This window comes from Nothobranchius furzeri, chromosome 17, assembly GCF_043380555.1.
Source record: "Nothobranchius furzeri strain GRZ-AD chromosome 17, NfurGRZ-RIMD1, whole genome shotgun sequence".
In the NCBI taxonomy this organism is placed as follows: domain Eukaryota; kingdom Metazoa; phylum Chordata; class Actinopteri; order Cyprinodontiformes; family Nothobranchiidae; genus Nothobranchius; species Nothobranchius furzeri.
The window spans coordinates 49,658,265-49,686,120 of NC_091757.1; the positions used below are offsets into that span (position 1 = coordinate 49,658,265).

Sequence of the window (27,856 nt, forward strand, 5' to 3'; positions counted from 1 at the left end):
CTGTAGGAATCTATAATAACTGCATTTTAATATTACCACACTTCAGCATGCAATAGCAATAAAGGCTTGTGTTTAATGATAAAAATATAAAAATAGTTTACATTTATTTCAGCGTTATATATAAAGTATTTTTTGTGAAATACATCAGGGTGTTTGAATTTAATTGATTATCTTTAAAGTTTTATTGGAGGTATGAAGATGAACCAGTACACATTAAAACTAGATGCATTCGATTTCTCACTTAAATTAACTGTCTTAAGAATTAAAGGTGCAATATGTAGTAATGAATTAATAATGACACGTGGTCTAATTTGGGAACTGCACACCATTTTTCTGAACAAAAAGTTACTTTCACGCTGCCAATCTGTAAGTTTAATGGTTGTTGCCGGTTACAGATCAGCGCCAGAAGACTCTAGATGACAAGCAAAGACAAGTCGTATAGTAAGTTCACAAGTAAATAAATACAATTGTCAAAACTGGTGTTTTACAGTAGTGAGCTCTTACTACACTTACGTAGAGGGGGCAAACAAAAAAAAGTTGCGTTTTAATGTATTTAATGATGGATGATGCATTTCGCTGTTTACTCCTGAATTATTGACAGCAGTAGCTCAGGAAGTAGAGCTGGTTGTCCAGTAAGTGGAAGGTTGCAGGTTCGACCCCGGCTCCAACCAGAGTGTGCTGCAGGTGTGTGCTTGGACAAGACATTTAACCCACTTTGCTTGCTGGTGGTGGTCGGAGGGACCGGTGGCGCCTGTGGTCTGCAGCCTCGCCTCTGTCAGTGTGTCCCAGGGCAGCTGTGGCTACATCGTAGCTCATCCCCACCAGCATGTGAGTGGGTGAATGACTGATTGTGTTGTGAAGCGGCTTAGGGGGTTGTACGACTAAGAAGGCGCTACACAAATACAGGCCATTTACCATTTATTGATCTAGTTAAACATCTCCTGCCTGGTGTGTGTGTGCGTGTATGTGTGTGTGTGTGTATGTATGTATATCTGCATATATGTATATATATATATATATATATATATATATATATATATATATATATATATATGCAGATATATATATATATATATGCAGATATATACAGATGTTTGTTTAGGCGTGTTACACAAATATTTCTATTAGGCTTTACAAAATTAGTCTTAATAATTTTTTTGTTTTATTTAACTGTATTGAGTAGAAACTCATTGCATTAAATAAAACTTATGATCAGTGGCTGAATTGTATTGTGCAGTATTGTGTCAACAGCTCATGTAGCATTAATGATTCCCATCCCAATTAGTAGTTTATTCATTTATTTTTTTATTTATTTGCTTCTTTTAGCTACACATCAGATATGCACAGGGACTGATCCACCTATACTGGAAACAACATCAAGACATTTAATATATAATGTTTGGCAAAAATCCACTGAAATGCCTCGCGACTCTAAATTTCTGCAGCCACTTCAAAACAATCATCAAACACACATCTGCACTCAATTTAACACCTAATTATTACATTGTGCATGTGTTTGAGACTGTAAACCCACACGAACGCAGAGTGAGCATGCAACCTTCTCAGTAAAAGGTCATTAAAATGGGTGACCTTGCTGAGATATCACTTTGATTTTGAACTGAGATACTGATATCACAGGGGAGTAGTTAGAGTAAATACTGAAATCATTTATTTTAATTTGACTGCAACTGGCTCCAAGATACAATTAAATAGACTTGTGTATATTGTGGACACCCTTTAAGGGCCCTTAATGGTACTACAGGGAATATAATTAAGCTTTGTGGGCTTGCAATAATGTGAATTTTCTATACAGTTGCATCCTGTTGTCATGTCTCTTGTTGCAATATGGGTGAGATCACATTGACTTCACTGCAAGTAATTTCTCAGCTGTGTGTGTGTGTGTGTGTGTGTGTGTGTGTGTGTGTGTGCAGATTTTCTGCATCAACAGCTATTTTCTCCAACTGAAAAACATTTGAGGTCATTTTGTTTATCACCTGGTTATCCCATTGTTTTTCACAAGCTCTGGTAATAACACGGCAGCAGATATGGTGCTTTAGACACACAAATAGCACATCAGTGTCCTATGAGAGCAAACATAAGACTATTAAAGCAGATTTGACTCCCTGTGCAGAGGATAGTAAAGTTACTAAGAAGCCGAACACAAAGGGATTTCATAAAAGCCTTTCAGCACGGCATTGTCCGACCAAGTGAGTTGTCCTTGAGGTGGTCATATAAAGACTTACGTGACTTTGTGACTGGATAAAAGAAAACTTTTGTAGCAACACTTAATAAAAAGGTAAAATTAACAGTAAGTGTTGGAATTTATACCATATAAACACACTGTTACAATAAACATTTCTTCCATGTGCTAAATGTTTAAGAATGATCTATTTCTCTGCCCTATTTTCCCCATCTCTCAAAAAAAGAAGAAAATAGTGCATTTGTGATTAAAATATATTCTGCGTCTCTGTCTTTCCTGCTCGCTAACATCCTCCAGAAAGATTCTGCAGACTCCGGCTGAGACGGATACATAAATCATTTCAGGACACTTGTTGCCCAGAGAAACAGACTGGGATCTTAGCGGGGATATACAACTCTTTGGTTTAGCCCTGGGCTCTCTAATAGGTTGGTGCTATAGCAACTGCAAACTTGTGTTGGCAAGTGGTGTCAGCAGGCCAAATAATTTTGTCTTGTAATGCACGCTTTGATTGGATGAGAGGGAGCTTATTTCTGCATTAGGCTGGGATTAGATTGGATAGAAAGGGTTGTCGTGTCAAACATCAGGTCTCAGTTTGTGTGTAAGCAGCTGTATTTAAGAGAAACTAGACAAGGCTTTAGCAAATGTGAATTCATTTTGAATGTAAATTATAAGCATCAAAGATAAAAGTAAGAAAATAAATCAAGTATGGGTTTAAAGAAACAAATCTCCTTGAGGTTGATGTGGGGGTAATAAGCCTGTTTAACGGCAGATATTTTGACTTGCAAGAGTATGGAAAGCAATGAAGCATTAACAAGGGCTGAATTCCATTTCCGTTGTGGTTGGTTTGTTAAACTACTAATGAGCTGAAGTTTTATCTAAACGGAATGCACCCCTTTTGTTAAAACATCTGTATTTTCCTTTTTCTTGGGCAGCCCATTAGGCATGAAAGAATCCTGAGAGCAAATTTAAACTGAATGTCTTAGACATGAGAACATAACAAGAATATAAGAATTTGGTGATTTATTTATTTGGAGTGAGTTCTAAAATCTTCTGCTCCTCATTTGTGAAGAAACCAGCCACGTTTTAAATGGTCATAAATCTATACCTATTTGAGATGTTTTACTAGCCTAGAATCAAGACAAATCATGACTTTGCTTTGCAGAAGTGTCCCGCAACGCTCCATTAGATCCTCTGCAGCCCCGGCCAATATTGTGGCTGGCCAATCACAGCACATTTATGTCACAAGTTGGTTCAGGATGAAGTTAGGACCCAAGATGCAGAGAAACAGACGGACGAGGCAGGGGTGGAAGATGAAATAAAATCCTTTATTCAGGGGCAATCCAAAGGCAGGGAGCCAAAAACCAAAAATTAGTGATGTTACCTGTGACACGCAGGATTCGAAGCTTGTATCACCAAAACGAACCACCGCAGAGCAAAGCACTGTGTCGGAGCTTGATTTGTTTACTGAAAGTCACGTGACCAATGAGCAACGATGCTTCATTCACCCTTCCACCCACGTGACCGCTTCACACGTTGTTTCAAACATTTAAAGCAACGCAAACCGAGAGGTGCAGGTTTAAGGCAAGCCAAATGAGCATTTATTCTGATATCAGGATGTCAGCCAGAATTGTCGTGAACATGTAAGCCATTTCTGTCCACTAGTTAACTAGTTAAATAGTGACAGCCTAAATGTCAACTAGTTAACTAGTAAGGCCTAAATTCTCTCTAGTTAACTAGTTAAAATGTTTCATACCTTACTAGTTAACTAGTATTGCTCAGTGTGTTCACTAGTTAACTAGTGTGCATTTATGTCTACCACAAGTTAACTAGTGTGCACATTTTGACCCTCACTAGTTAACTAGTAAGACAAATACCTTCAAGTAGCTGACTGGTATGCATTTCTGCTTTTACTAGTTAACTAGTGAGCAGTGAAGATCAAGCAAGAACCACCAGAGTCGCTGCTCACTTTGCCTTTTGTCCCCCCCCCCCCTCTCTCTCTCTCTCTCTCTCTCTCTCTCTCACTCTCTCACTCTCTCACTCTCTCTCTCTCTCTCTCTCTCTCTCTCTCTCTCTCTCTCTCTCAGAGCAGGTTGACCAAGATTGTATTGGTTCTAATCACACCCTGACTGAAGCCAAGGGGGCGGAGCTTAACAGTGTGCCTGTGGGTGTCGAAGCATTACTGGTGTCAACTAGTTAACTACTGAAGCCTAAATGTGTTCACTAGTTAACCAGTGCGCATTTCTGCTGTCACTAGTTAACTAGTGGGCACATTTTCACCCTCGATATTTAACTAGTTGACAGAAACATGGCTAACTAGTTAACTAGTGCACAGAAATGGCTTACATGTTCATGACAATTCTGGCTGATATCCTGATATCAGAATAAATGCTTATTTGGCTTGCCATACAGGTTTGTATGAACTGAGATTGACGGTTCAGGATTCAGTATTCAGTGATAAAACACCGACTCGCAAAAATGGACCCTGTAGCAAAAAGAGGGCGTTCTGAGATGTGGGAATGTTTCAATTTAATCTCTTCAAATAAGGTTTGAAAATGTATTTGGTCTAGTCTAGTAAATTACCTTTATAGTAGTAATACTTGGTGCATATTGTAGGGCTATATCTTTTAGACCGTCTGTCATTTTCCTTTAATTAAATTAAAATCTAGTTTGGTATGATTTTTCTTCTTTTATTGGTAATTAATATAATAGTTGATGAGCTTTTCAGTTTGGTTGTACATGTAATGGAATTTAGTATGTCCTATCCTTATGTGAATTTTCTAATCTTCATTTTGTTACTCTATTTCTAAAAAAGATACATAAATTGAGCTAATTATTCCTGCCTAATAATCCAATAGAAATGTGAAAAGTAAAATATTTGAATATGTAGAGAATGTTAATATGTGTAAATTAGATATATTTCATCACGTATCCCATAGCCAGATAGCCAAGCGGGGTGCAGCAGTGGCAGTTGCCGAGGCAAAATCTCGGGCGTGGGAGGAGTTTGGTGAGGCCATGGAGAAAGACTATCGATCGGCTCCAAAGAGGTTCTGGCAAACTGTCCGGCGCCTCAGGAGAGGAAGGCAGCAACTCGCTCACACTGTTTACAGTGGGGATGGGGAGCTGCTGACGTCAACTGAGGCTATAGTCGGACGGTGGAAGGAATACTTTGAGGAGCTCCTCAATCCCACCAATGCGCATTCCGAGGAGGAACCAGAGCTGGGAGGCCTGGGGATGGACTGTCCGATCTCGGGGGCAGAAGTTGCTGAGGTAGTCAAACAACTACACAGCGGCGGAGCCCCGGGGGCGGATGAGGTTCGTCCTGGGTATCTCAAGGCTATGGATGTTGTAGGGCTGTCATGGTTGACACGTCTCTACAACATTGCGTGGTCATCGGGGGCAGTTCCTAGGGAGTGGCAGACCGGGGTGGTGGTCCCCATCTTTAAGAAGGGTGACCTGAGGGTGTGTTCCAACTATAGGTGGATCACACTCCTCAGCCTCCCTGGAAAGGTCTACTCCAAGGTACTGGAGAGGAGGGTCCGATCGATAGTTGAATCTCAGATAGAGGAGGAGCAATGTGGTTTTCGTCCTGGCCGTGGAACTGTGGACCAGCTCTATACCCTTGCAAGGGTGATGGAGGGGGCATGGGAGTTTGCCCAACCAATCCACATGTGCTTTGTGGATTTGGAGAAGGCTTATGACCGTGTCCCCAGGGGCACCCTGTGGGGGACGCTCCAGGAGTATGGGTTGGGTCGCTTTCTGTTAAGGGCCATTCAGTCCCTTTACCAGAGGAGCGTGAGTTTGGTCCGCATAGCCGGTAGTAAGTCGGACCTGTTCCCAGTGAGGGTTGGACTCCGCCAGGGCTGCCCTTTGTCACCGGTTCTGTTCATCACTTTTATGGACAGAATTTCTAGACGCAGCCGTGGTGTGGAGTGTGTCGAGTTTGGTGGCAGGAGAATCTCGTCTCTGCTTTTTGCGGATGATGTGGTCCTCCTAGCTTCATCCAGCTCTGACCTTCAGCTCTTGCTGGGTAGGTTCGCGGCCGAATGTGAAGCGGCTGGGATGAGGATCAGCACCTCCAAATCTGAGACCATGGTTCTCGACCGGAAAAGGGTGGCTTGCCACCTCCGGGTCGGGGGAGAGGTCCTACCTCAAGTGGAGGAGTTTAAGTATCTCGGGGTCTTGTTCACGAGTGAGGGTAGGAAGGATCAGGAGATCGACAGGCGGATTGGTTCGGCGTCTGCAGTGATGCGGAAGCTGAGCCGATCTGTCGTGGGGAAGAGGGAGCTGAGCCAGAAAGCCAGGCTCTCGATTTACCGGTCGATCTACGTCCCAATCCTCACCTATGGTCATGAGCTTTGGGTAATGATCGAAAGAACGAGATCGCGGATACAAGCGGCCGAAATGAGTTTCCTCCGTAGGGTGGCGGGGCTCAGCCTTAGAGATAGGGTGAGGAGCTCGGACATTCGGGAGGGACTCGGAGTAGAACCGCTGCTCCTCCGGATCGAAAGGAGCCAGTTGAGGTGGTTTGGGCATCTGGCCAGGATGCCTCCTGGACACCTCCCCGGGGAGGTGTTTCGGGCATGTCCTGCCGGCAGAAGGCCCCCGGGTCGACCCAGGACACGTTGGAGAGGTTACATCTCCAATCTGGTCCGGGAACGCCTTGGGGTCCTGCCGGAGGAGCTGGTGGACAAGGCCGGGGAGAGGACGGCCTGGAGCTCCCTAGTTGGGATGCTGCCCCCGCGACCCGGACCCGGATAAGCGGAGGAAGACGAAGACGAAGACGTATCCCATAAAAATAAACATTGTTTCATTTCAAGTATTCACTCCAAGAAAAGCAATTTTATTATATTTAATGTAATGTTCATATTCAAGATACTATTATATGATCCTGAGGAAGCTTTTTAATGCTTTATTTGTCCATAAAGTTCAATACACCATTCATTTTCAGTAGAATTGGCTGACAATACAATGAAATACAAACATTAACCAGCAGATGTCCTCCCAGAGTTTTGAAGCATTGAACCTTGAACCTTTTTTCAATACAATTGGACTGTAAAGCTTTGTTGGTTCAAAAGGCTTCACATGATCATCACTACCAAAAATCCAAAAAGACTGAATCAGAGATCCAAAAACACTAGAAGCTAGAGACACTAGAAGCACTGGAAACACTAGAGATCAAACGAGACGAGTCTGACAGAACCAATGGACCGACAAACACACAGAGACACAGACAGGTTATATACACTGGGGAGGATGAGAGGGAGATGAACTGCAGGTGTGTGGGGAGAGAGAGAGCAGGTGAACTCAATTACTAATCAGGGAGGAAACTAAGATGACCTAAGAATAAAACCTAAAGACAAGAAGAGCAGGAAACATTAATAATCTAAGGGGGGAGAAAAAAACCTCAAACACCGGTGGGAAAAACACCCTAAATAGACTAATAACACAGACAGCTGAAACTAAAGGAAAATGACCTCAGAGAATAACCTAAAAACCAGAAGGGCAGCAACCATAACTATTATTCTAAGGGGGAAGGTGAAGCTAAAGGAAAACACTACAGAAAGAAAAACTACAGGGGCATGACTAAAGGGGGCCAAGGGAGCACAGGACCTGGGAGGGGGATACCTGTGGAGGGAAACCTAGAGGGCTGAAGATCTGGGGGCAAATGGGGAACACCAGGAGACACAAGAGGAAGACGCAGACAAGGACACATGAGGGCACTAGGAGACACAAAAGGAGAACCTAGAGAGGGATGGAGAACACAAGGAGAAACATGAGGGGAGATGCAGACTCAGACCATGACCATTTATTTAGGCAAAAGAACAGAAATGTGAAAATTTCATCTGCCTTGTTGACTGACAGCTGAAGTGATCCAGTCACAGTGCTCTATTGGTTTGGTGGGCCAATCACAGTGCTCTGTTGGTGGGTGGGATGTTACTGAAAGAAACAAAAATGGTGACGGCTTTAGCATTACCTTTGGACTACTTAGACTTTGGCTTTTCTTTGAGTCAAGAGCAGATAGATGTACTTTGGTTTGTTTCGAAAAAGGATGTATTTGAATCTTTGATGGAGATTGGCGAATTGCTTTGCTGACTGACGTCCGTAGTGGTGGGTACATCAGGTTGTTTGTTATCCAACAGCATGCAGAGACAGTTTGAAATACAACTGTAGATCCCACCACATGACTGAAAGCTGTCAATGGGCTATGGCCAGACTATATATTTACATATATAGGATTGCTTGCCAGGCTAGAGTTTTACTGTTTGTGTAGTAGAAGACATCTATTTTAGTAAAGCAATGAATGTGGAAGGAATCAGGTTTTGGGTTGAATGGTTACATAATGAATCACTTGAAAGAACTCAGTAGCTGGTTGGCATTGTGACAATTCTTTGCCGTGCACCAGGACATTTTCAGAGTAAAAAGTAATAATTTGGCTACTTTTGATGACATATTAAACAAAATGCAGATGCTTTGTGAACTATGCTCTGAAATAACATGGACTAAAACATTTATGAAGTAGTTCAAAGTTGATATATTCCATAATCGAAACATGCAGAATTTAATGTAAATTGTAATTTATAAAAAAAATAAATAAAGAATGTTTTTGCATCTTACCCTTCAGGGACCCACCACACGTGATCTTCCTGTAATATATTTCTTTTTGTTTATTTTAGTGCTGATATTAAACCAAATTTAAACCATTGTATTTTTTATTATTCATATCTCACCCAGGGGTGGATTAAGAACTGAAGAACATCCTGGGCTTAACACACGCACACACACACGCACGCGCGCGCAAACACACACACGTGACACGCACTAGTCAACATCATATATGTCTTGTACCACATAATTTTTAATCTGAAGCTACATATTAAGCATTTTCAGGGCAGAGTATTGTTCCTGTTAGTGTTTAGTGTGAGATGATAGTAAATATTCCCTTGCTTTCCCCAACAACTTTACCTGATAAGCTAACTTTCGGCAAACCAGCAGCACAACAAATATTTTCAAATTAGACTCACAAACCTGAGTCAGCACCAGTCTCATCAAAGCTGGGGTTCTGTCGCCGTACTTTTGGCCTAAAAAACGTCCTTATGTCCATCTTCACTCATGCGTTTCAGGCAGAGTGTGTAGAAGAAACCGGCTGCTGAAGGGCTTCTTCTTCAGTGGTGCAGGCTCAGGCAGGCTGTATACAAACTACTGCCAGCTGCTCCCTCTCTGTTGGACTTTGGTACTGCATGTTACTTCCGCGATTTAGTTCCGGGGCTTATCATGAAACATCCGGGGCTTCAGCCCAAGTAGCCGGGCCTAACGCCGCCCCTGATCTCACCATTAAAAAAAATAGTTTTTGAATTTTCAATTGTAAATTTTCTTATTGTTTTGTTTTTGATGTTTGAGGTCAGAATAGTTGTACATAACTTGGTATTTCTGCCTTCAATAGACAACAAACCCTCAATAACCTTCAGGATCTAAAGTTTGGATCCTCAGTCCTAAAACTTCAGCAAACTTTCTTATTGTCAACATTGAGTGTTATGATTTCTTTTTACACTTTAGAGCAGACTTGGTCGGATTGAACTCTAGTCTCTTATTGACGTTGAAGCCTGGGTACGGCTAGGTTTTGAGGCATCAGTCTCCTGTAGTAAAAGCCAACCTTTTCCTATTTTCATTTTTCTTGACTGACTGCATGCCATTTGCATTCAGTTTGCTGGTACTGTGGAATTCATTATTTCTATCAGAGCAATATTTTCTGTGCCACTGGCTGCCACAATCCCAGTGCAGCACGTTTCCAACCACATGCATATTCGAACACTTGGCATGGTCTTCCAAACAAACATGTTCTTATTTGTTTTTTTTCCAAAGTATATTTTTACCTGAAAACTTCAAAAACTCTCAAAATTATACTCAGTTACAGAGCTATGTTTGTATATGAAACATAACGTGAAGATGAACGACTCTTGTAGTAAAAACATGCAATTGGATCAGTGCTGCAAAGGAAATCAGGTTTAAAATGGATTAGAGGATCTAACCTGGTTTATTTTAAATGAACAACTAAGGGGTGATATTTCTTACTGCCATATTTTAAAACAATTGAAATAAATGTGATCAAATATTTAATGTATCAATTTGATTGAATATTATAGAAAAGCAAAAATGGTAACAGTTGGATAACATGGTTTCTGGTTTGAATCCTGACCAGCAGACTTTCTAACTGAGAGTTTGCTTGTTTACTTTAAGGCATGACTTTCTGCAGCCTCTCTCCTGAAGGACTGAAAACACGCCTGCTTTGATATTTTCACCTGGTGATTTAAAATTGATCTTTTAACTGTGTGCACGGCTGGTTGCTTTGTTTATCTATCCGTTGGCCCCCTGGTGGACCGATGACCAGTCTATGGTGCCACGTCTTGCACAGAAACAGCTGGTATGGACCCCCCCTCCCCTACTGATTAACATTTAAAGAGAGGGAGGGAAAAAATGCATAAACAATTATTTATCCTTATTTATACTTTTTAGTAAAGATGCAAAACATGCACAAAAAATTGTATTTTGCCTAAAATATGTACAATGTCAGTGCTAAGAACGCTTAAACCAGAAATACTCGTGGATGAGCTTCTATAACTTGTTACCATGGTGATCTGAAAGGAAGAGATGGATAGACAGCTACATATGTAAAGAGAATGGGAATGACTGAGAGGATGGATGAAAAAAGGCAGCATTGAAATAGAGTGAATAGAATAACTCATTATTTAGACTGATGTTAATTAAGGATTCATTCTTTAATATTGTCCTTGTTTAGATTAAATCATTTGATCTGTCAGACTTTACTGTATTTATTGCACTCACATGCTTTCTATGATCACCATAACCCCTTTAAAAATAGGACGTGGACTCGTCTTATAACTGAGTTTTGAACATATAAATCACAAAGGAGAAATTCTGTCAACGTTCCATTAAAGCTGCATAATGTTTTGGCTCAGGAGAGCTGAGAGAAGGGGAAACGAAGAGGTAGCAGGAAGAACGAGAGGAAAAGTTGGAGGAACTCACGTTTATCCTCATGGTGTTTTTGTCATAAAGCTTTGATTCACATATTTCTAATGGCTGACGTGAATTATTTGTATATATTAGCTAAAAATAGATTTCAGGTTATGTCGATTTTTCTCATCACCATACAACTTATAACTCATTTTTCATTCTCCCAAAAAATCTGTCAGTTTTGTGCTTTCATGAAACAATAATAAAAAACGGGGAAACTAAGAAGATACCTTAATTAATTTGAAAACTCGTGCACCACTAATAACTCAGGCAAGTGAACATTCACACAGCGAATAGAAATTAAGCTGTGCATGTAAAATTCACAACTTTACATTGATCAGAAAATTGCATGAAAAGCTTTTCTTTTATCTTCTTTCCCCGCAGCTGTTTGGACACTCGGTTATTTGTGTTTCTTGTGAATATTTGCAGCAAATTTGTCAATTTCTGTGTGTTTGCAGCACACATGTCGTCCAACTAATGAAGCTTTTTAAATTTGTTTTCTGTTTTGTGCCTGCATGTCTTTCTGCTCCATTGTAGACCCACATGGCTGTTTGAATCGTAGCGTTGTCTGCAGTAAACTACATTCTGCTATTTTAAAGTTATCCCCTCTTTTCCTTTTTGTCATTCACTGCTTGTTTGATTCTGTGGCTCAGCTCTTGTCTTCTATTACTCAACTCAACTTCATTTCTACTACCCAACCTGCGTTGACAGTGCTGAAAGTGCTGCACAAAAAATAACATCATGAAAACATTTGCGTAGCACAGAAACAGTACGATCCACATAAGGAAATGGAAGGAAAATAGACAGTTAATAAACAACTTTAACATGAGATAAAACCCAATGGATATAAATGAGTTTTCAAACAGATTTTAAGGGAAAATGGTTCCACAATATAGAAGCAAAAGCTCGGCTTCATCTTTGCACCAACCTTGTCCTTGAGATCACTAGAAGATTACCACTCTGACTGTAGTGACCTAGGCAGAGCATGCGGCTATAATAAGGCCTTCAAATAGTGTGGAACATCAACAGGGCACCATTGCAGGTGACACTGGGTTCAAACACCATGACCTCAGTATTATCTTGCCTCGTCACAGTCAAGAGTTTACATCATTTACATCATGTAGGCAGGTGGTTCCCAACCTAGGGTCTGTATTACACCCCCCCCCCCCCCCCATGTATATAAACAATAAATTCTGTATAAACTCTGCCGGTTTGCTTAAAGTTTGTAACTAATCACTTTTAATATGTTTGAGAATGTAGGAGTTGTAGTCGGAGGTTGGGGGTCCTCGGCTTGTCTTGGACACAGGCAAGGGGATCCTGAAAGTAAAAAAGGTTGGGAACCACTGATTTAGACAGTCGAACAGCCTTGGTGGAAGACGAGTCTGCATTTCACTTGAACAACACGTTCTCACTCCCAGCGCGTCAAAAACAAACGCTTGGTCAGCCACCCTCCGCGTCAGACCCCTGACACCAAAAGTGCCCTTTTTCGTCACTTATGCGCAAAAAAGGGGTTTTTCCCTTTTCTGACTGCAGATCCTAATGCAGCGTAAAACTGACGCGATGGGATGTCCGCTGATGCGTTACCGAACCAGCTCATTTAACCTCACCTAAACCTTAACGTTTTGCTATTTATAACCTTCCCCTCACCCTCATCCTAACCTTAACCCTCTTGCTACCTAAAACGTTACTCTCACTGTGATCAAGCGTTTGTTTCCCATGCATTCTGACTGTGAATTTTTGTATTTGTTGCCCAAGGGGAACGTTAGAACATGCCATCTGGTGAGGGGGAGGTTACAAATACCCTCTACTTTTAACCTCCACCTTGGTAGCTGAAACCTCCCCCTCGCGTTGCCTCGATCCAAACCCGACCAATGACGAGGCGGCTCCCACCGTTCACTTCATAGAGCCGGCTTTTAGAGCGACCGACACATCACTAACGTGTTAGCTAGCAAGATGGTTAAGGTTAGGATAGGGGTGAGGGGAAGGTTAAATAACAAGAGGATAAGGTTAAGGTGAGGTACAATGAGCTTGTTTGGTGCCCTGGCAGCGGACATCCCATCGTGTCAGTGTAACGCTGCATTGGGATCTGCAGTCAGAAAAGGGAAAAAACCCTTTTCGCACATAAGTGACGAAAAAGGACACTTTTGGCATCAGGGGTCTGACGCGGAGGGTGGCTGACCAAGCGTTTGTTTTTGACATGCTGGGAGTGAGAATGTGTTGACTTGAAAGCAAACCTGAGTGTCCTTGATAGCAATGAACGGGAATGTTGTATTTCCGAAACATAAGTCCAAGAGTTGCCATGTAAAAATCGATTTAACTTATTTCTATGACATCGCAAATGTTTTACTTATTTAAAAAAAGCAGCACAATATGTTGATTAAAGTCAAGAAATGGTCAAAGGGACTAAAACGGTGACACTGTGAGGTAAGGCGAACTGCGTAAAAGGTTTTTATCAGACGCAGCCTTGGTGAGAAAATCCAACAGCATCAGTTTGTGTCTGTGCAGACTTCCGTGACTTAGTGTAGCTTGTAGAACCGAGGATTATTTTTGTTTGCTTTAAGATAACAAAAGAGAAAACTGTGAGCACATGTGAAAGAGAAGGTGTCTGATACAGGAAACGGCAAGAATTATTTTGAGAAAGTGAATTGATGTAATCACCAGTGTGCACTTTTATCTTGTTATTGGTGGACTGTAGCAAGCCAACAATCCGTACGGATGCTATGCAAAGTCAGATTGAAGACAAAATAAGAGAAAAAGAAAAATACACTGAAAAGATAATTCATGCATCCACCTCTTTCTTGTTTTTGACAACAACCATTGTGCACCTGCCACAGTAAACTAACACCTACCTCCAGCAGAGGGAAAGAAAAAAAAACTCCTCCTTTTTGTTCTGTGCCATTACTTTCTTTTTGCTCGCGAGGCTCTGATGGCTGCCACCTCCTACACCAGGATGTTGTTTATAATTTTCTAGCATGGTAAGCAGTGGTCACATTAGCATGAAATTGACTTGTTTAAATGACCATAAAGCTTTCATGGCTGGTGTGATGGCACCGGTGCCTCTCACATGCTTTCCTCTTTATTAGAAGATATATCATCATAAATGCAGTGTGAGTCTGCAGCTGTGAGCGCCAGCGTAAAGATAGAGCCCCATGCGTTGTTTCTGTCTGGACTCCGTTTATGTCGGCTTTTTTGTTTGTGCCAATGTGTGAAAATTAGAAACGGAAGCCATAAAGCTAAGTGATTCTAGTTCTTCAGAAACGTCACTCCCACAAATCACCCTCTTATTTTGCACCACAGTTTCTTACACTCTCTATGAAGATTTTATTTTTAATTAGCTTCATCAAATTTTTATTATTGTTATTCTTATTCATGTTGCTGCTTGTGGGAGTAGGGATTATCTTCTGTTCTAAGTTCCCAGTGTTGTGGAACAGAAAAAAGGTAAATATTAAATAAAAAAAAAACGAGGAAAAGCCAGGGATGGATCCACAATAATAATCTGCAAGGGTAGACTCCTGAGAGACAGAGAGCGAAAGAGCATGGTTTGGAGATGATCCTTCAAGGTTGAGGGCACAGAGATATGGTATGAAGACCATCGAGCTGTTTCCTCAATTTTTCTTTTAAAAGAACATTGACGTCTGTCTCAGTCAACCATTAATCTTGTAACAGTGGGGGGCCCGGGTGCTGGGACATGCATATGTATAATTTCTATACATAGGAATAAAAGGAACTTGCATTGCCCCTGAGCGGGTCTGGGTGGGGGTCTGGGGGCTCGGGGTGTAGGGGTGACCAGCCCCGTGTGGGGATCTGGGCGGGTCCTGACGTATGCTGCCGGGAAGAAGGCAGGAACATGCGGCAGTGCCTGGCTCGGGCTCAGGGGCCTCAGGTAGACCTTGGCTCCTCTGCTGTTCCATCACAGGGGAGGGGGATGTCCAGGAGGGGAGGACCCAACCTTACCTGGATGTCCTATGTCTTATGTATTCTGGAAGTTGTGCAAATGCAGGGATGGGAGTAGATATTCTGCTGGGGTGGGGCTGGGTTGGTGCCCTCGGACTCCGTGAGGCTCTGTGATGCTGCTGCTTTGGGTCCTGGCAAGATGGGCTGGGGTCTCCATGCCCTGGGTGGCATTTTGGCAACAAAGGTGCCTATTGGGGCCAGTGGGGGAGCTGGCTCCCTGGAGGGCATTAGTCCAACCAGCCATTCCTCCCCATCCCCACACATTTTTCTCCTCCTGCTCTCTCACATCATCACACAAACATGCACATAGGACCTTGGGGGTTGGACAAGTCAGGGGGTGTGGGTATGGACCCCATTTCCGCATTCCTGTGGCAACCTGCCCCCCAATTTTATTTGCACCTTAAACACTTCCACCAACGACATTCCACGCAAACACACACTTTGGGCATTGGGAGTGAGCATTCAACGGCATTTGGCAGGGGGATTTCTCAGCCTCATCCCAAGTGCCGGTGCCCACTTCCAATTTTAAACTGCACTTAGACACTGAAGGCTGTAGGTGCAAGTGGTGTGGTGTGGTGGAATCAGCTGGCGTAGGCCAGACGATGCCCGCTCACCACAACCATAGAATAAACCTCATCAACACACACTAACACCATATTGGAGCAGGCGGAGGGAGACTAGGGGTCTTAGTACACCTCTGTTGTCGCTTGACTTCCCGGGGCTGGAGGCTAGGAGTGAGATCTGGCCATCTAGTTGGGGTCTGGGGTGGTGGGTTTCTTTGCTCAGCGCTGGGTGGGAGAGCCTGCTCATCAGCACCCCAGCAGAAAGGGTCGAACTCTGGGAACCGGTGATGGTTGTACCCAATGTGCAGCAGTATCGGGACCAGATTGAATAGGGTGTGTATGGGGAGCATGAGTGGGTGTCCGGCGTGCATTTTTGTAAGTCTTTGGTTGTATGTGTATGTGTGAGCATGAGGAAGGGAGTGTGTGACTGTGTCTGTGTATGGCTGTATATGTCAGGTGGGGCCTATGACACCGCCCTTCTCCTGGGACTTCTTTAGATGATATACATCTTCGTCTCCCCTCCCCCTGCCACACCTGGTGTGGAGTGCGGTGCCTTGGTCTGCCCGAGTATTTGTGGCTCCTGGGTCAGGGGGTTTAAGATTTTTGGTGTCTGCCTGATCAATCCCGGTGGCTGCCTGGTGGGATTTGGGTGGCCCCTGGGTCCCGGGCTCGGCCGGCTAGGGGGTGGGAGGCTGCGGGCGGGCCTGTGGGCTTGGCGCTGATATCTCCCGGGACTCTGCCGGCTGCTGGTTGTGGCCCCCCGGGGCAATCCTCTGCGCCTCTCGAGGGGGGCAGGGGCTTTTCTGGTCGCAGTCTCCTCAGGGTCCCTGTGCTCTGGGGCAGCTCCTGGATCTCTGGGACTTGGAGCTCCTTCCATCTCCTATGCATCTTTGGGGGGCGGATCTGTGGCCCCTCACACTCTCTATTGGACGCTCCTATAGAGAAACCTTACGTATACACGCGCATGTACACACACAGGTGCTCACATGGTGCTCTCATAAGTATGGACTTGTGTCAAATTACACACTGAATTATGGCTCCACTACCTAATCTGATTTTTCTTTCTTTCTTTCTTGTTTCTTTATTTGTAAAATAAAATAAAAATTCCTCTATCTGAGTTCTTGCCCTTAAAGCAGTTCTTTGCCCTTTTTTCTTTTCACAGGAAGTGATGAGTCCTTGCTGAAGTTGAGATTTATTGATTTTCTAGTTAGATATTATATTCCAAAAGAAAAATCTTTGTTTTCAAATGAATTGGTCAACACCATGGGAAGTTTTTTTTTTTCATAACACAAATTTTAAGACTTTTTCTTTCAGCTTTCCTTTGAATTGTGACCTTTTTCAGAGTCTTAGTGCATAATCACCATTCGTCCACTTCATCGTAGAATGAATATAAACCGTTTCAACCATAATTTAGCAATAGATACAGATATTTGGCACTTTAATAGTGTCCACCCTAACATTAATGAAAGGCATACATGTGTAGCCTCTTTAATGAATGCGTAGGTTTGCATGTGTCACTTTCTAATGGTTATTATTGTAGAACAAATGCATGCAGCGCCATCATTTAATAGCTTAAAAATCTCTGTAAACTCAGGGACTAAATTAAGAGCCTGATCTCATTAAAACAGCTCATTAACATTACAAATGTCCTGCCACAGCTGTGACGTTACATGCATTAGTCAAACTCACCTAAACACAATTACTAGAGAGTCTTTGTGTAATTTAGAAATATAGAATTGATCAAATCTGTGTAGTTTTTATGGTTGCTTTTCATATTTGTATTTACTTAATGTATTTAAATGGTTAGAGTGTGTATGCGTTAGCTGCACAAACTTATTTTGTAGATTACAAATGTTTTAACTCAGCAAACAGAAAAAATATATATGTGTAATTCCCAATAAACTTAAGGGAAGTCAGAATTGTACACACCCACTCTGTTCTTATATTCTCAAATGGCCTGATATTTACCAGACAAGGTTGGTAACCATGGCTGGGAGCTTTCTACAGCTGAATGAAGATAAGACTGAGATCCTCATCTGTGCCCCAGACAAGCTGGTTCCCAAAGTCAGAGACTCTCTTGGTCAGCTTGCTTCTCACACCAAACCTTCCATCAGGAATCTTGGCGTGACCTTTGACCCAGCTCTCACCCTGGATTCTCATGTCAGCTCTCTTGTTCGCTCTTCCTTCTTCCATCTCAGGAACATTGCTAAGCTGAGTCCCATTCTGTCCCGCTCTGAACTTGAGACAGTTGTCCACACCTTCATCTCCTCACGCTTAGACTACTGTAACTCTCTTTTCACGTGTCTGAGCAGAACCTCCCTGAACCGTCTACAGGTGGTTCAGAACGCCTGTGCTCAGCTTTTGACCAAGTCCTCCAAACACACCCACATCACCCCGCTTCTCCTCCAGCTTCATTGGTTGCCAGTCAACTTCAGGGTTCATTTCAAGATCCTGGTTCTGGTCTATAGAGCCTTACATGGACAAGCACCATCTTACATTGGTGATCTTCTTAGTCCCTACACCCCCAGCAGGTCCCTGAGGTCCAGTGATCAAAGCCTACTGGTTGTGCAGCACCAGGCTAAAGACCAAAGATGACAGATCATTTGCTGCTGTGGCCCCCAGACTCTGGAACTCTCTCCCCCTGAGCCTGAGATCAGTGGACTCAGTGGTCTCCTTTAAAAAGCAGCTGAAGACTCACTTGTTCAAGCTGGCTTTTGTATGACCTTCTTCACCTCTCTCTCTTTATTCTGCTCTCCCACCTATTCCACCTTCCTCAGGATCCACTGATTTCCCTCTTTCCTATTCACTCTCTCTCTTTCTTTACATTTTTTAATCTCAATCACCAATTTTTTCTCATTTTAATATATTTTTAAATATTTTCTAATTGCTTTTTTATATTTTTACATTTTTTTTGTTTTTGTGAAGCGCCTCGTGATTTTTATCTTGAGAGGCGCTATAGAAATGATACTTTCTTCTTCTTCTTCTTCTTCTTGGCCTCACTCATTACAGGCAAAGCAGATTCCTAGAAGATTAGTAACATCAATAAAATATTACAAATGGAAAAATTGGGACAAGCACATACAGACACATCCATAGAAACACTTTCCGATATAAATATTAGCAACTAAATTGAAGCCTTTTGTGCAAATTCACTTCTCTTCAGGTGCATTGGGAGTCTTTTGTTATGGAATAGAGGACAGAGCTCCTATCTAAAAATTGGCACATGGCGTTTTGTCATGCTACAATAGAACCTGTGAAAAAAGACAGGATTGCTGTATCAATGGATGCAATGGGAAATACATTTAAGCCCCGCGCTCTTTAGAGAAGAAGAGAGACCGGGTCACTGTGGCATCTACTGTTAGTGTCGAGACATTATTTGACTACTTGCCAAACCCTCCACCCCCTTTTGGATTGTAGTTCCTCTTACACAATGAAGCAGTAAAGCGAGGTAAAGGAAGAAAAATTTAAAATGAAAAGTTTCCAACTCGGTGTAAGGCATTTGAATGTATATATTACTGAAAGGGCAGCAGGTGAACTAGAAGAGTCCTTGGGTGCAGAAAAAGAGCAATTGAACAACATATGTCAGAGAAAGTGAGCAAGAGACGAAGTTGGTAAAAACAGTGGCTCATATTAAACCCCATAAAGTCTACAACTCACACCGATTGTGGATGGGCTCAAAAAGAAAGAACAAGACGTCTGCTGAGGAGAGTTGTAGACAAGCGGGAGACAGAGAAGAGGAGGTGACAAGTTGGGCATGAATGAATAGTAACCTCATACTTTGAGCCCAGAAAGGCAAGAGAGAACAAGAACACCTCAGTGCAAAGTGATGGGAGACGTGACAATTTCTCTGAAACAATAAATGTTAAAAGGAGAGAGGCAATGAAAATGAGACAGAGAAAGAAAGGAGCCCCCTTCAGACAGGCCATGAAAAACAGAAATGTTCAGGACTCTGTCCTTAAGACCTTTGTGTCTGAATACAAACATCCGGATAACCTGTTCCATAATATAACTGGACGAGCCCCTGGTAACGGGACCGGACTTGTCACAGACAGGGTGGCTGCTTCAGACTGGTGAGGTCGAGTTCCGGACAGGGAGGAGGGGGAGGAGCAGGGGACCGGGGGACGCTGTGCGCACCTAGATAGCTCGCTCCTGTAGCATGCGGCGAACCATGGCAGCTCGCCTCCTACGGTACCGTCTCCTAGACGCGCGACGGAGCGCTTCACATCACTTCCGTGATTCCTTTATTAACCATTGAGCTTCATCATCCAGGTCTCTTATGCGTCTTAGTGTGTGCAGAATTATGCTTAACATAAGTCCGATCAGTGAGAGGAATTCTATCTCTTCGTCGTAAAATTCTCTAAACTAACTAATCAAAGTTCATATTATTTTGCTAGTTTTAAGAATTCTAGCTAAGCAACCTTTTTTTGCCCCATTGGCAGATTTTTTTAAAATTCAAAACTAGAAACTTTGGATCAAAATATTTACCTTATTTTTAGTAATGCAATTTTCCTAAAGAAAATTTTATTTTCTTTTAGACTGAAAATGTTTGACTTTCTTAGAAATCAGTTTTTGCAGTGTATTTGTTCAAGAGAAGTGGAATAAACAAATGAGCTTATTTTTACTGACATTCCTTTGGTGCACCGACTTTTTTATCAGGCCCAGCTGAAAAGCAGTTTCTTGCTACCCTTCTGGTACCAACATTACAGAATCTCATAAAAAAAGAAAAGATTTTTTTAACCAACTTTCACTTTAAATAATGTATTTTACTGAATCACTAATCACTTTCTTTGTCTGTACCAGCTAGTTTCTAGAGTGCAAGTGAAAAAAAAAACATTCAGCAGGAATTTGCAGTTGAGAAATGATCTGATGTGCATAAAAAAAGATTATATTGTTAATGCCAAAAATGCAGTGGAAAAGTTTATTTTGCAAATGTATCCATGTTACTGTGGACCGGACCTTTAGTATGCATCCTACCAATGAAAAGTAAAGACTGATCTGATAAAAGTTTACAATAAAATTTTAAAAATCTGAGATCCATGAGAAAGGTTGTGTTCTAAACCAGAATGAGTCGTCTCCATTGATGAGTGTGAGTGAAAGCTCAATCAACTAACTGCACAATCAACCATGTCCCAAGGTACATAAGAGCTTTCTAAGTTGAAGCCTGATTGCTTGGACGTATAATTCCCAGACTAACCACCAGCTGAAAGTGCTGGTCAGCTATTTCCAGAAAAGATTATAGTAGGTGTTCAGTCATTCTCTAGGAACTAGTGCTCCAAATAACAAAAGCTTTCAAGGTCATCAAGGTCCTAAAAGCTTTCGACTCTAACGCGCTAGTAATTCCACGGGGAGAGGCTGTCCTGTTAAAAGCAGATCACTCCCTCTGTGACAGAGAAAGACAATTGTGAAAGAAATATCAGACAGTAGACAGATGAGCTCTAAAGGGGGGGACAGACTGTGGTGTTTACTGATAGAGTGATGGAACAAGCGAAAAGGTGGAGGAGGAAGGAAACGGTGAAGAATAGTAGCTGAGCGAGGAGGAGGGAAAGCCCGGAGCAAGTAAGTTGTGAGGATGAACACAGTAGCAGGACAGGAATGCTCACATGTGAGATCCGAGTGAGTGAGAAGGAGAAATAGCTGGACGAGTGTGTATGCCTGGAGGGAGTTAGGGGAAGTCAACGAGAGGCAAAGACGGGTGGGAGGGAAGACAGTGGAACTAGTGGAAAAAAGAGCCGAGTTCAGCGAGTGAGGGGAGGGGATGGGAGGGGGCATTCTGCATTATGGAGAACAAAAAAGTGTGTGATACAAGTGGGAGAATGGGTATACTGTACCTTCATTTTTCCTCTGGAAATGTTTCCTGGCTTGTTGTCCAGCATCTCAAAAAGCATTTAGACCACATGGCATCAGGAATCTGCAGCAGGAGAATTAAGGAACAGTTTTTCTAACCTTAGCAACAAAAGTTAGAATGATATTTTTTTCCCCCCAAGATTTCACGCATTGACACATTTATCCCAATCTCTCTCTCTCTCTCTCTCTCTCTCTCTCTCTCTCTCTCTCTCTCTCTCTCTCTCTCTCTCTCTCTCCCTCCCTCCCTCCCTCCCTCCCCCACTCGCCTACACCAATTGTAGAAGTCCCAAAACTTTCTTCAAGACCTTTTTACAGTAGAATCCATGTATTGTTTGAACTGAGACTGAAACAATGAAAGTTTGGTCTAATTACAGCACTGTCACACGAAACACCGTAATAACTCTGATCAAGTCCATTTATTTAAACTTCAACTGACTGCTTGCTTCAGTATGTACACATAGTAACAATATAACTTCAGTATGTACACATAGTAACAGTATAACATCAGTATGTACACATAGTAACAGTATAACATCAGTATGTACACATAGTAACAATATAACCAAACGTTTTTGAGGTACATAGTAGAAAACCTGTTTTCTAAAGTAATCATTTTACAAACATTATTCCTGATTATAATCGTTCACTGAGTTTTTCATGCAGGCTGAATATGAAAACGTCTCCTACACCTATCTCCTGCATTAACATCTGATAGAAAACTGATGGTTAAACTTTTGGATTAGAAAAGCCTGACAGATCTACATCACACCGACACTTAACATTCATTGAGTCGTTCATCTTGACTCGCCATGGGGAAGGCTGTTGTTGGGTTAGCGTCCACGAAACTGCAGAGAACATCTCGTCTAGTAGATTCTAGCCATTAGCATTAGCAACTCACCACATAACAGAACTCCTTCAGGCCCGGGTTATTTGAGGAGATAAAACATCAACGTTGCAGACCAAACAGAGTTAATGGTGGAGACACTTTGCTGTTATCCAATCAAAGGTGAGATGCCCAAACATCAGCAAAAAGCACTCCAGATCCTGCAGGCTGAAGCTCAGCTGTGATGAGGCTCACTTCTAGTTCCTGGATGTACTGGTGTCGGTCCTCCCAGTTTGGCTTACAAGGCGTTCATTCCTACTAGAGACCACAACAAATGTATTGATGAAACAAGTGTTCCACACCTTTAAACAGTTCTTATTCGGAACCATTTTTCACTCAAAAATATGTTGCCAGGATGTTGGCAAGACTGCAGCAACATGTTAGCAAACTCAAATCCTTATCTCATCATTTGCTTGCGAGCGTACAACTAATTGTATCTTTGAAACACATGACAAATCAGTCCCTCAACTACAATAAAGCATGTGTGCAACAGGTGGAAAAAACGAGAAATTTCTAAGGCCTAGTCCACACGTAGCCGGGTTTTTTTTAAAAACGAATATCCGCCCCTCCAAAAACTTGCATCCACACCACCTCGTTTAAAAAAAAGCTCTGTCCACACGTACCCGGATAAATACGTTGTTAAGGACATGCTAGACCTGTAGGCGGCAGTACTTCCCCCGTTCTTAACCTCGTCCTTCGTCTGTGGTCTTCTGCAAGGAGCAGTAATTCTGCTTGCAAACACAAACAAGCAAAAAGCGCTTGGACAATTGATAAAGTGAGCGCAGCTCTGAGGGCATCCATGCTGTCGGCTAGTGTAAACACAGGTCGCACACGTGATGTCAGCATTTTTTGTCGCGGAAAGTGACGTTGCGGACCTTAAAACTCCGGTTTTGTCTGTCAACACGCAGACACCCAAAACGGAGAAAACGCAGATCTTCACTTTGGCCGGAGTTTTTAAAAAGATCCGTTTTCGTGTGGATGACAGGCCAAAACGTAGAAAAATATCTACGTTTTGGCAGATCCCCGGCTACGTGTGGACAGGGCCTAAGTAATCTGGAGATATAGCAGTTTATTCTCAAATAATGTGTTATGCTTACAAATCCTTATTTTTATGTAAAGAGATTCCTCCAGATGTCATGTCCACCTATAACATTGGTTATTTTTATGTAACAAAACAGTAAGTGATCTAAGACAAAAGAAGAAAATAATTTTCTCTGTTCTGTGTAGTGCATGATTTCCCTCAGGAAATCCTTCAATCCTATTTTTTTTTCTTCGCTACTCTTCTGAGGAAGTCACCCTTTGTGTCATTGGATATGAGAAAACTGTAACAAGGCTGGTTTGAACAAAAAGTGGGAGAGGAAAATCACGAGAATAAAAGCAGCTTGTTAAAATAACATGTACACAAGGTCTTTCTTTGTTCAGATGATTATGAAGAAGCCAGCTAGATTTACTTGGAGAAACCTCTGTTGACTCAATCTCTTTTCTCTTCTCGTTTCAACCCTAATGGCCTTTTTGTTGTTTCGGTTTTCTCCCCGTTTTCCCCACTAATTACTCCTTACATCTGCCTCTTATTCATGTTAAAAAGACACAGTGGTCCCACACCTTGTGGGTACTTCAAAATGAAGCATTGAGGAAGCTGCGAGATTACATAATAGTAGTTTAATTAGTTCAGACAAATAACTTGTTTCCCTTATTTTCCCTTTTGCAGACATTTGGATGTCAGTATCTAAAAAGAAATGTCCAACAACAATGTTTTAAGCTTTTCTGATAATGCGCTGACAAAAAAAAACATGTACATGAGAAAAATAAAGGCAACACTCATACGCACACACAGATGGTAGCTCTGTCTTCCATCTCTTTTCTGTGCAGTTGTGTGCATCAAAGTTTTTGTTTTTTAATTAAAACTCTTGTGTTTTCGCTGAAAAGCCAACCAGTCAAGTGAATAGTCTCCACATTGTCCAGATTCAGCTCACATAGCTTGTGTAAATAGTGAAGAACATATGGAGCGGGGGGATAATGAGGCTGATAGTAAATAAACAGCACCGACAGAACCAAATGGTTGTTTGGAAAACATAAACATAGATGGAGAAATGTCTCTAAGGTTTATGAGGTGGACCAAACACCTATTGGTGGGGAGGAGATGCACTCAGACAAATGAAATGTTGATCTAACTTAACCGGGTTATGTTAACTGGTTCCACTCACCTTATAGTTACGCAAATGTGATAACATACATTTTAACTCTAAACGTAATTACATATTGCTCTTTACATTCAAGCAACTAGGTTAGTAGAACTTAGTAGAACTTTGTTTATTTTCCAACAAATTAAAAAAAAACAACTGAAAACCATATCACACCAAATGTATTTATATGGTCATTTAAAAACAGCATGGGAGCTGACCAAAGTGCCTCCCAACATAAAACTGAAACATACACAGATAAAGGCAAATAAAACCAGCAAAAAGAGAAAGAGAAATAAATCACACTCAAAAAGCCTTATCACAAAGGTGAGTTTAGAAAAGACATTCAATTCAAGTTTTTTTATATATCGCCAAATCACGACAAGAGTTGTCTCAAGTCACTTCACATAATAAAAATTCCAATACAGGTCAGTTCATTAAGCCAATCAGAAAAAAATAAACGTTTCCTATATAAGGAACCCAGCAAATTGCATCAAGTCACTGACTAGTGTCAGTGACTTTACAGCAATTCTCATGCTAAGCAAGCATTTAGTGACAGTGGAGAGGAAAACTCCCTTTTAACAGGAAAAGACCTCCAGAGGATCCTGGCTCAGTATAAGCAGCCATCCACCACGACTCACTGGGGATCGAGAAGACAGAGCACATACACACACACACACACACACACACACACACATCCACACACACACACAACATATATACTGTTGTGATTTGAAGTTGTATATTTATATACTGTAATTAGATAATTTAATTATCTGATTTTGTATATTTATACACTTTAATTAAGTCATCAGAAGTGGTTGTTTTTATCATCAGGGAGTTTACTTAAACACTCTGTATTGACTGAGAGACAAGAAAGATAGAGAGTTGGGATCGTTTAAGAATCTTTAATTTCTATAATTATAAATTCTTACAATCTACCAGGACTATCTCAATGATGAATGCATATGGATTTAGATCTTTCGTGTTGGTGTGTGTGTGTGTGTGTGTGTTTTGTTCAGAATCTCTAGGCTGACGTAGCGAGTCTGGTTTGTTATGACTAGGCTACCACGAGGCTTCAGAAGCTGATGACATGAGCCGCCATATTGCCATACCTTAGATGGAGTCTCCCGTATAGATCAGGAATTGCCAGGTCCTAAGACCTCGGTTGTACTGGAGCTGGTTGAAACAGCGGTCACAGCACACAACGCCCGTCTGAGGATCACTCCGGTAGTAGTCGGCAGGCGTCAGCAAGTTCACTCTTATTTTGAAGGAACGTAGTCTCGTTGGTACAAACGACGGAAATCTCCAGCTTGAACAGTTCTCAGCTTAAAACAGGAAGTACAGATGACCAGCCTGTATTCCTCTTTGCGGTGATGGATTGAGAGCTGGTTGAAAACAATGTTGAGAGTATGATGTAACTCCTTGGAGCTCGGATCGAACAGAGCTGATGTCAACGTGGAACTGAACTTAAAATGGTGTTGCCTTCTTTTTATATCTCCCAGTTGTTTAAGAATCTTAGTAAACCGGATTGGACTACTTTCATAAACAAACCAGATTCTGCCCTACCACAGACGAAAGTTCTGATTGGTTGAAAATAATGTGTCATGTGTTTCCATGGTAATGTATATCAGTCTGTCTGGCGCAGTCCTGTTTATTCATTTAAACACATAACTCATGACATCTTTATTTCACAGATCATTCACCTGATTATTAATGATCAACAAATGCTTTGATTAGCTTATCACAAATAAAGTACTTTGATTAATCAATGAAAAGCGTTTTCTTCTGTTCTTCTGTCTCTTCTCCTGGAATGTAAACATACTGAACCAAGCGTCCGACCTTGGCGATGTTACTGTGTGAAGGGGCAGCTGTTAAGGGCAGACCATTATAAACTTCCTAACGCTACAATACCAAGTAATGTTTCTATGGTTGCATAGTGATTTCTTAGTAAATATTCTATTTGGTGAGAGATAAACTTTATTGTGTTTATCCTAGTGAATCTATAACTAAATGGGTAAACTAGTAGTAGCACATTCAATGTCAAAGAAAGTAAAATGTTATCAGAAGAGGGAGAATGATTAAATGGTTAGCAACAGTGTTCAAGCTAATGGCCCCCCTCCATGAGGCCACCACAGCTCAGCAGAACATCATTGTAGCTTATTCTGGGGAGAAAAACACTTAGAGAAAATAATAAAGTTAACAGCTGAAATAGCAGGAAATAATACAGTTAAAGAGCTAATCGTAAAAGAAAGAGGTCGAGTGTGGAAAGTGGTCAGTGTGTCCTCCAGCAGTCTAAGCCTATAGCAGCATAACTACAGAGATAACTCTGGACAACCTAGCCTTTTAGATGGAGGCATGTATGAAATAGAATACAATAATACACCTCATACTTAATCAAGACAATCAACATTATTTGTCGGATGCATCAGTTAGAACATATACTAACATATAAAAAGTTGGAAAAGGAGTAGGATGAAGTAAGAACTTGTAAAACTCCTACCCCTGTATACACAATTGCAATAATTCCCACGCTGTAACCTTTGAAGAAAGCAACATTATACACACCTTCATGTACTCAATTTGTGATTTTTAAACTGTGTAAAATTGAAAATAGTGCACCTTATTCATCCATCTAACATAGAAAACAAAAACAAACAAACAAAAAACTGCAGCAACTGCATTTTTTTAAAATCATTACTTTATTTTCTCAATTAATTCAATTAATATCACGGATGTTGACCTACTGTTTCTAAACCCATACCGTCTCTCAAACTAGTTAACTAGTTGACATAACTTGGTTTAGTTAAAGCTACATTTTAATTTTTACAGTGTGGCTAAGGTTTAACGGTGGCATGAGTAAGTCCTTGTTGGGCACCAATTCTCCTACCTGGTTTCTTTGGTCTTTAGAAAATCTAGAATGTAGTAGTTCTGCATAGCACTCATTGTTTTCCAGCACTTCCTTTCATCATTTCTCAGCCATTGATGTGGTGCTGTTCCACCAAACTAATGTTGTTTTCAGGATCTGTACCATCTTGATCGTTAGCCATCGCTGTGAAATCAAACACTAAATGAAAAGAATCACCGTGGCCTTCAAAAGACTTGGATTTCCAACATGGCTGTCTTAAATATGAATGGGTGGAAGGTTGAACTGACCTATTACCCACCCACTTGGAAAGGTCAGAAGCAGAGAACAGACAGT

The 27,856-nt window shown here is 41.6% G+C and overlaps 1 protein-coding gene across 4 annotated transcripts in view; it reads left to right on the plus strand.

Moving 5' to 3' along the window:
- The window catches only part of grid2 (glutamate receptor, ionotropic, delta 2), an 812,001-nt gene that overhangs the window by 417,880 nt on the left and 366,265 nt on the right, over nucleotides 1–27,856 (plus strand). The window lies entirely within an intron of this gene.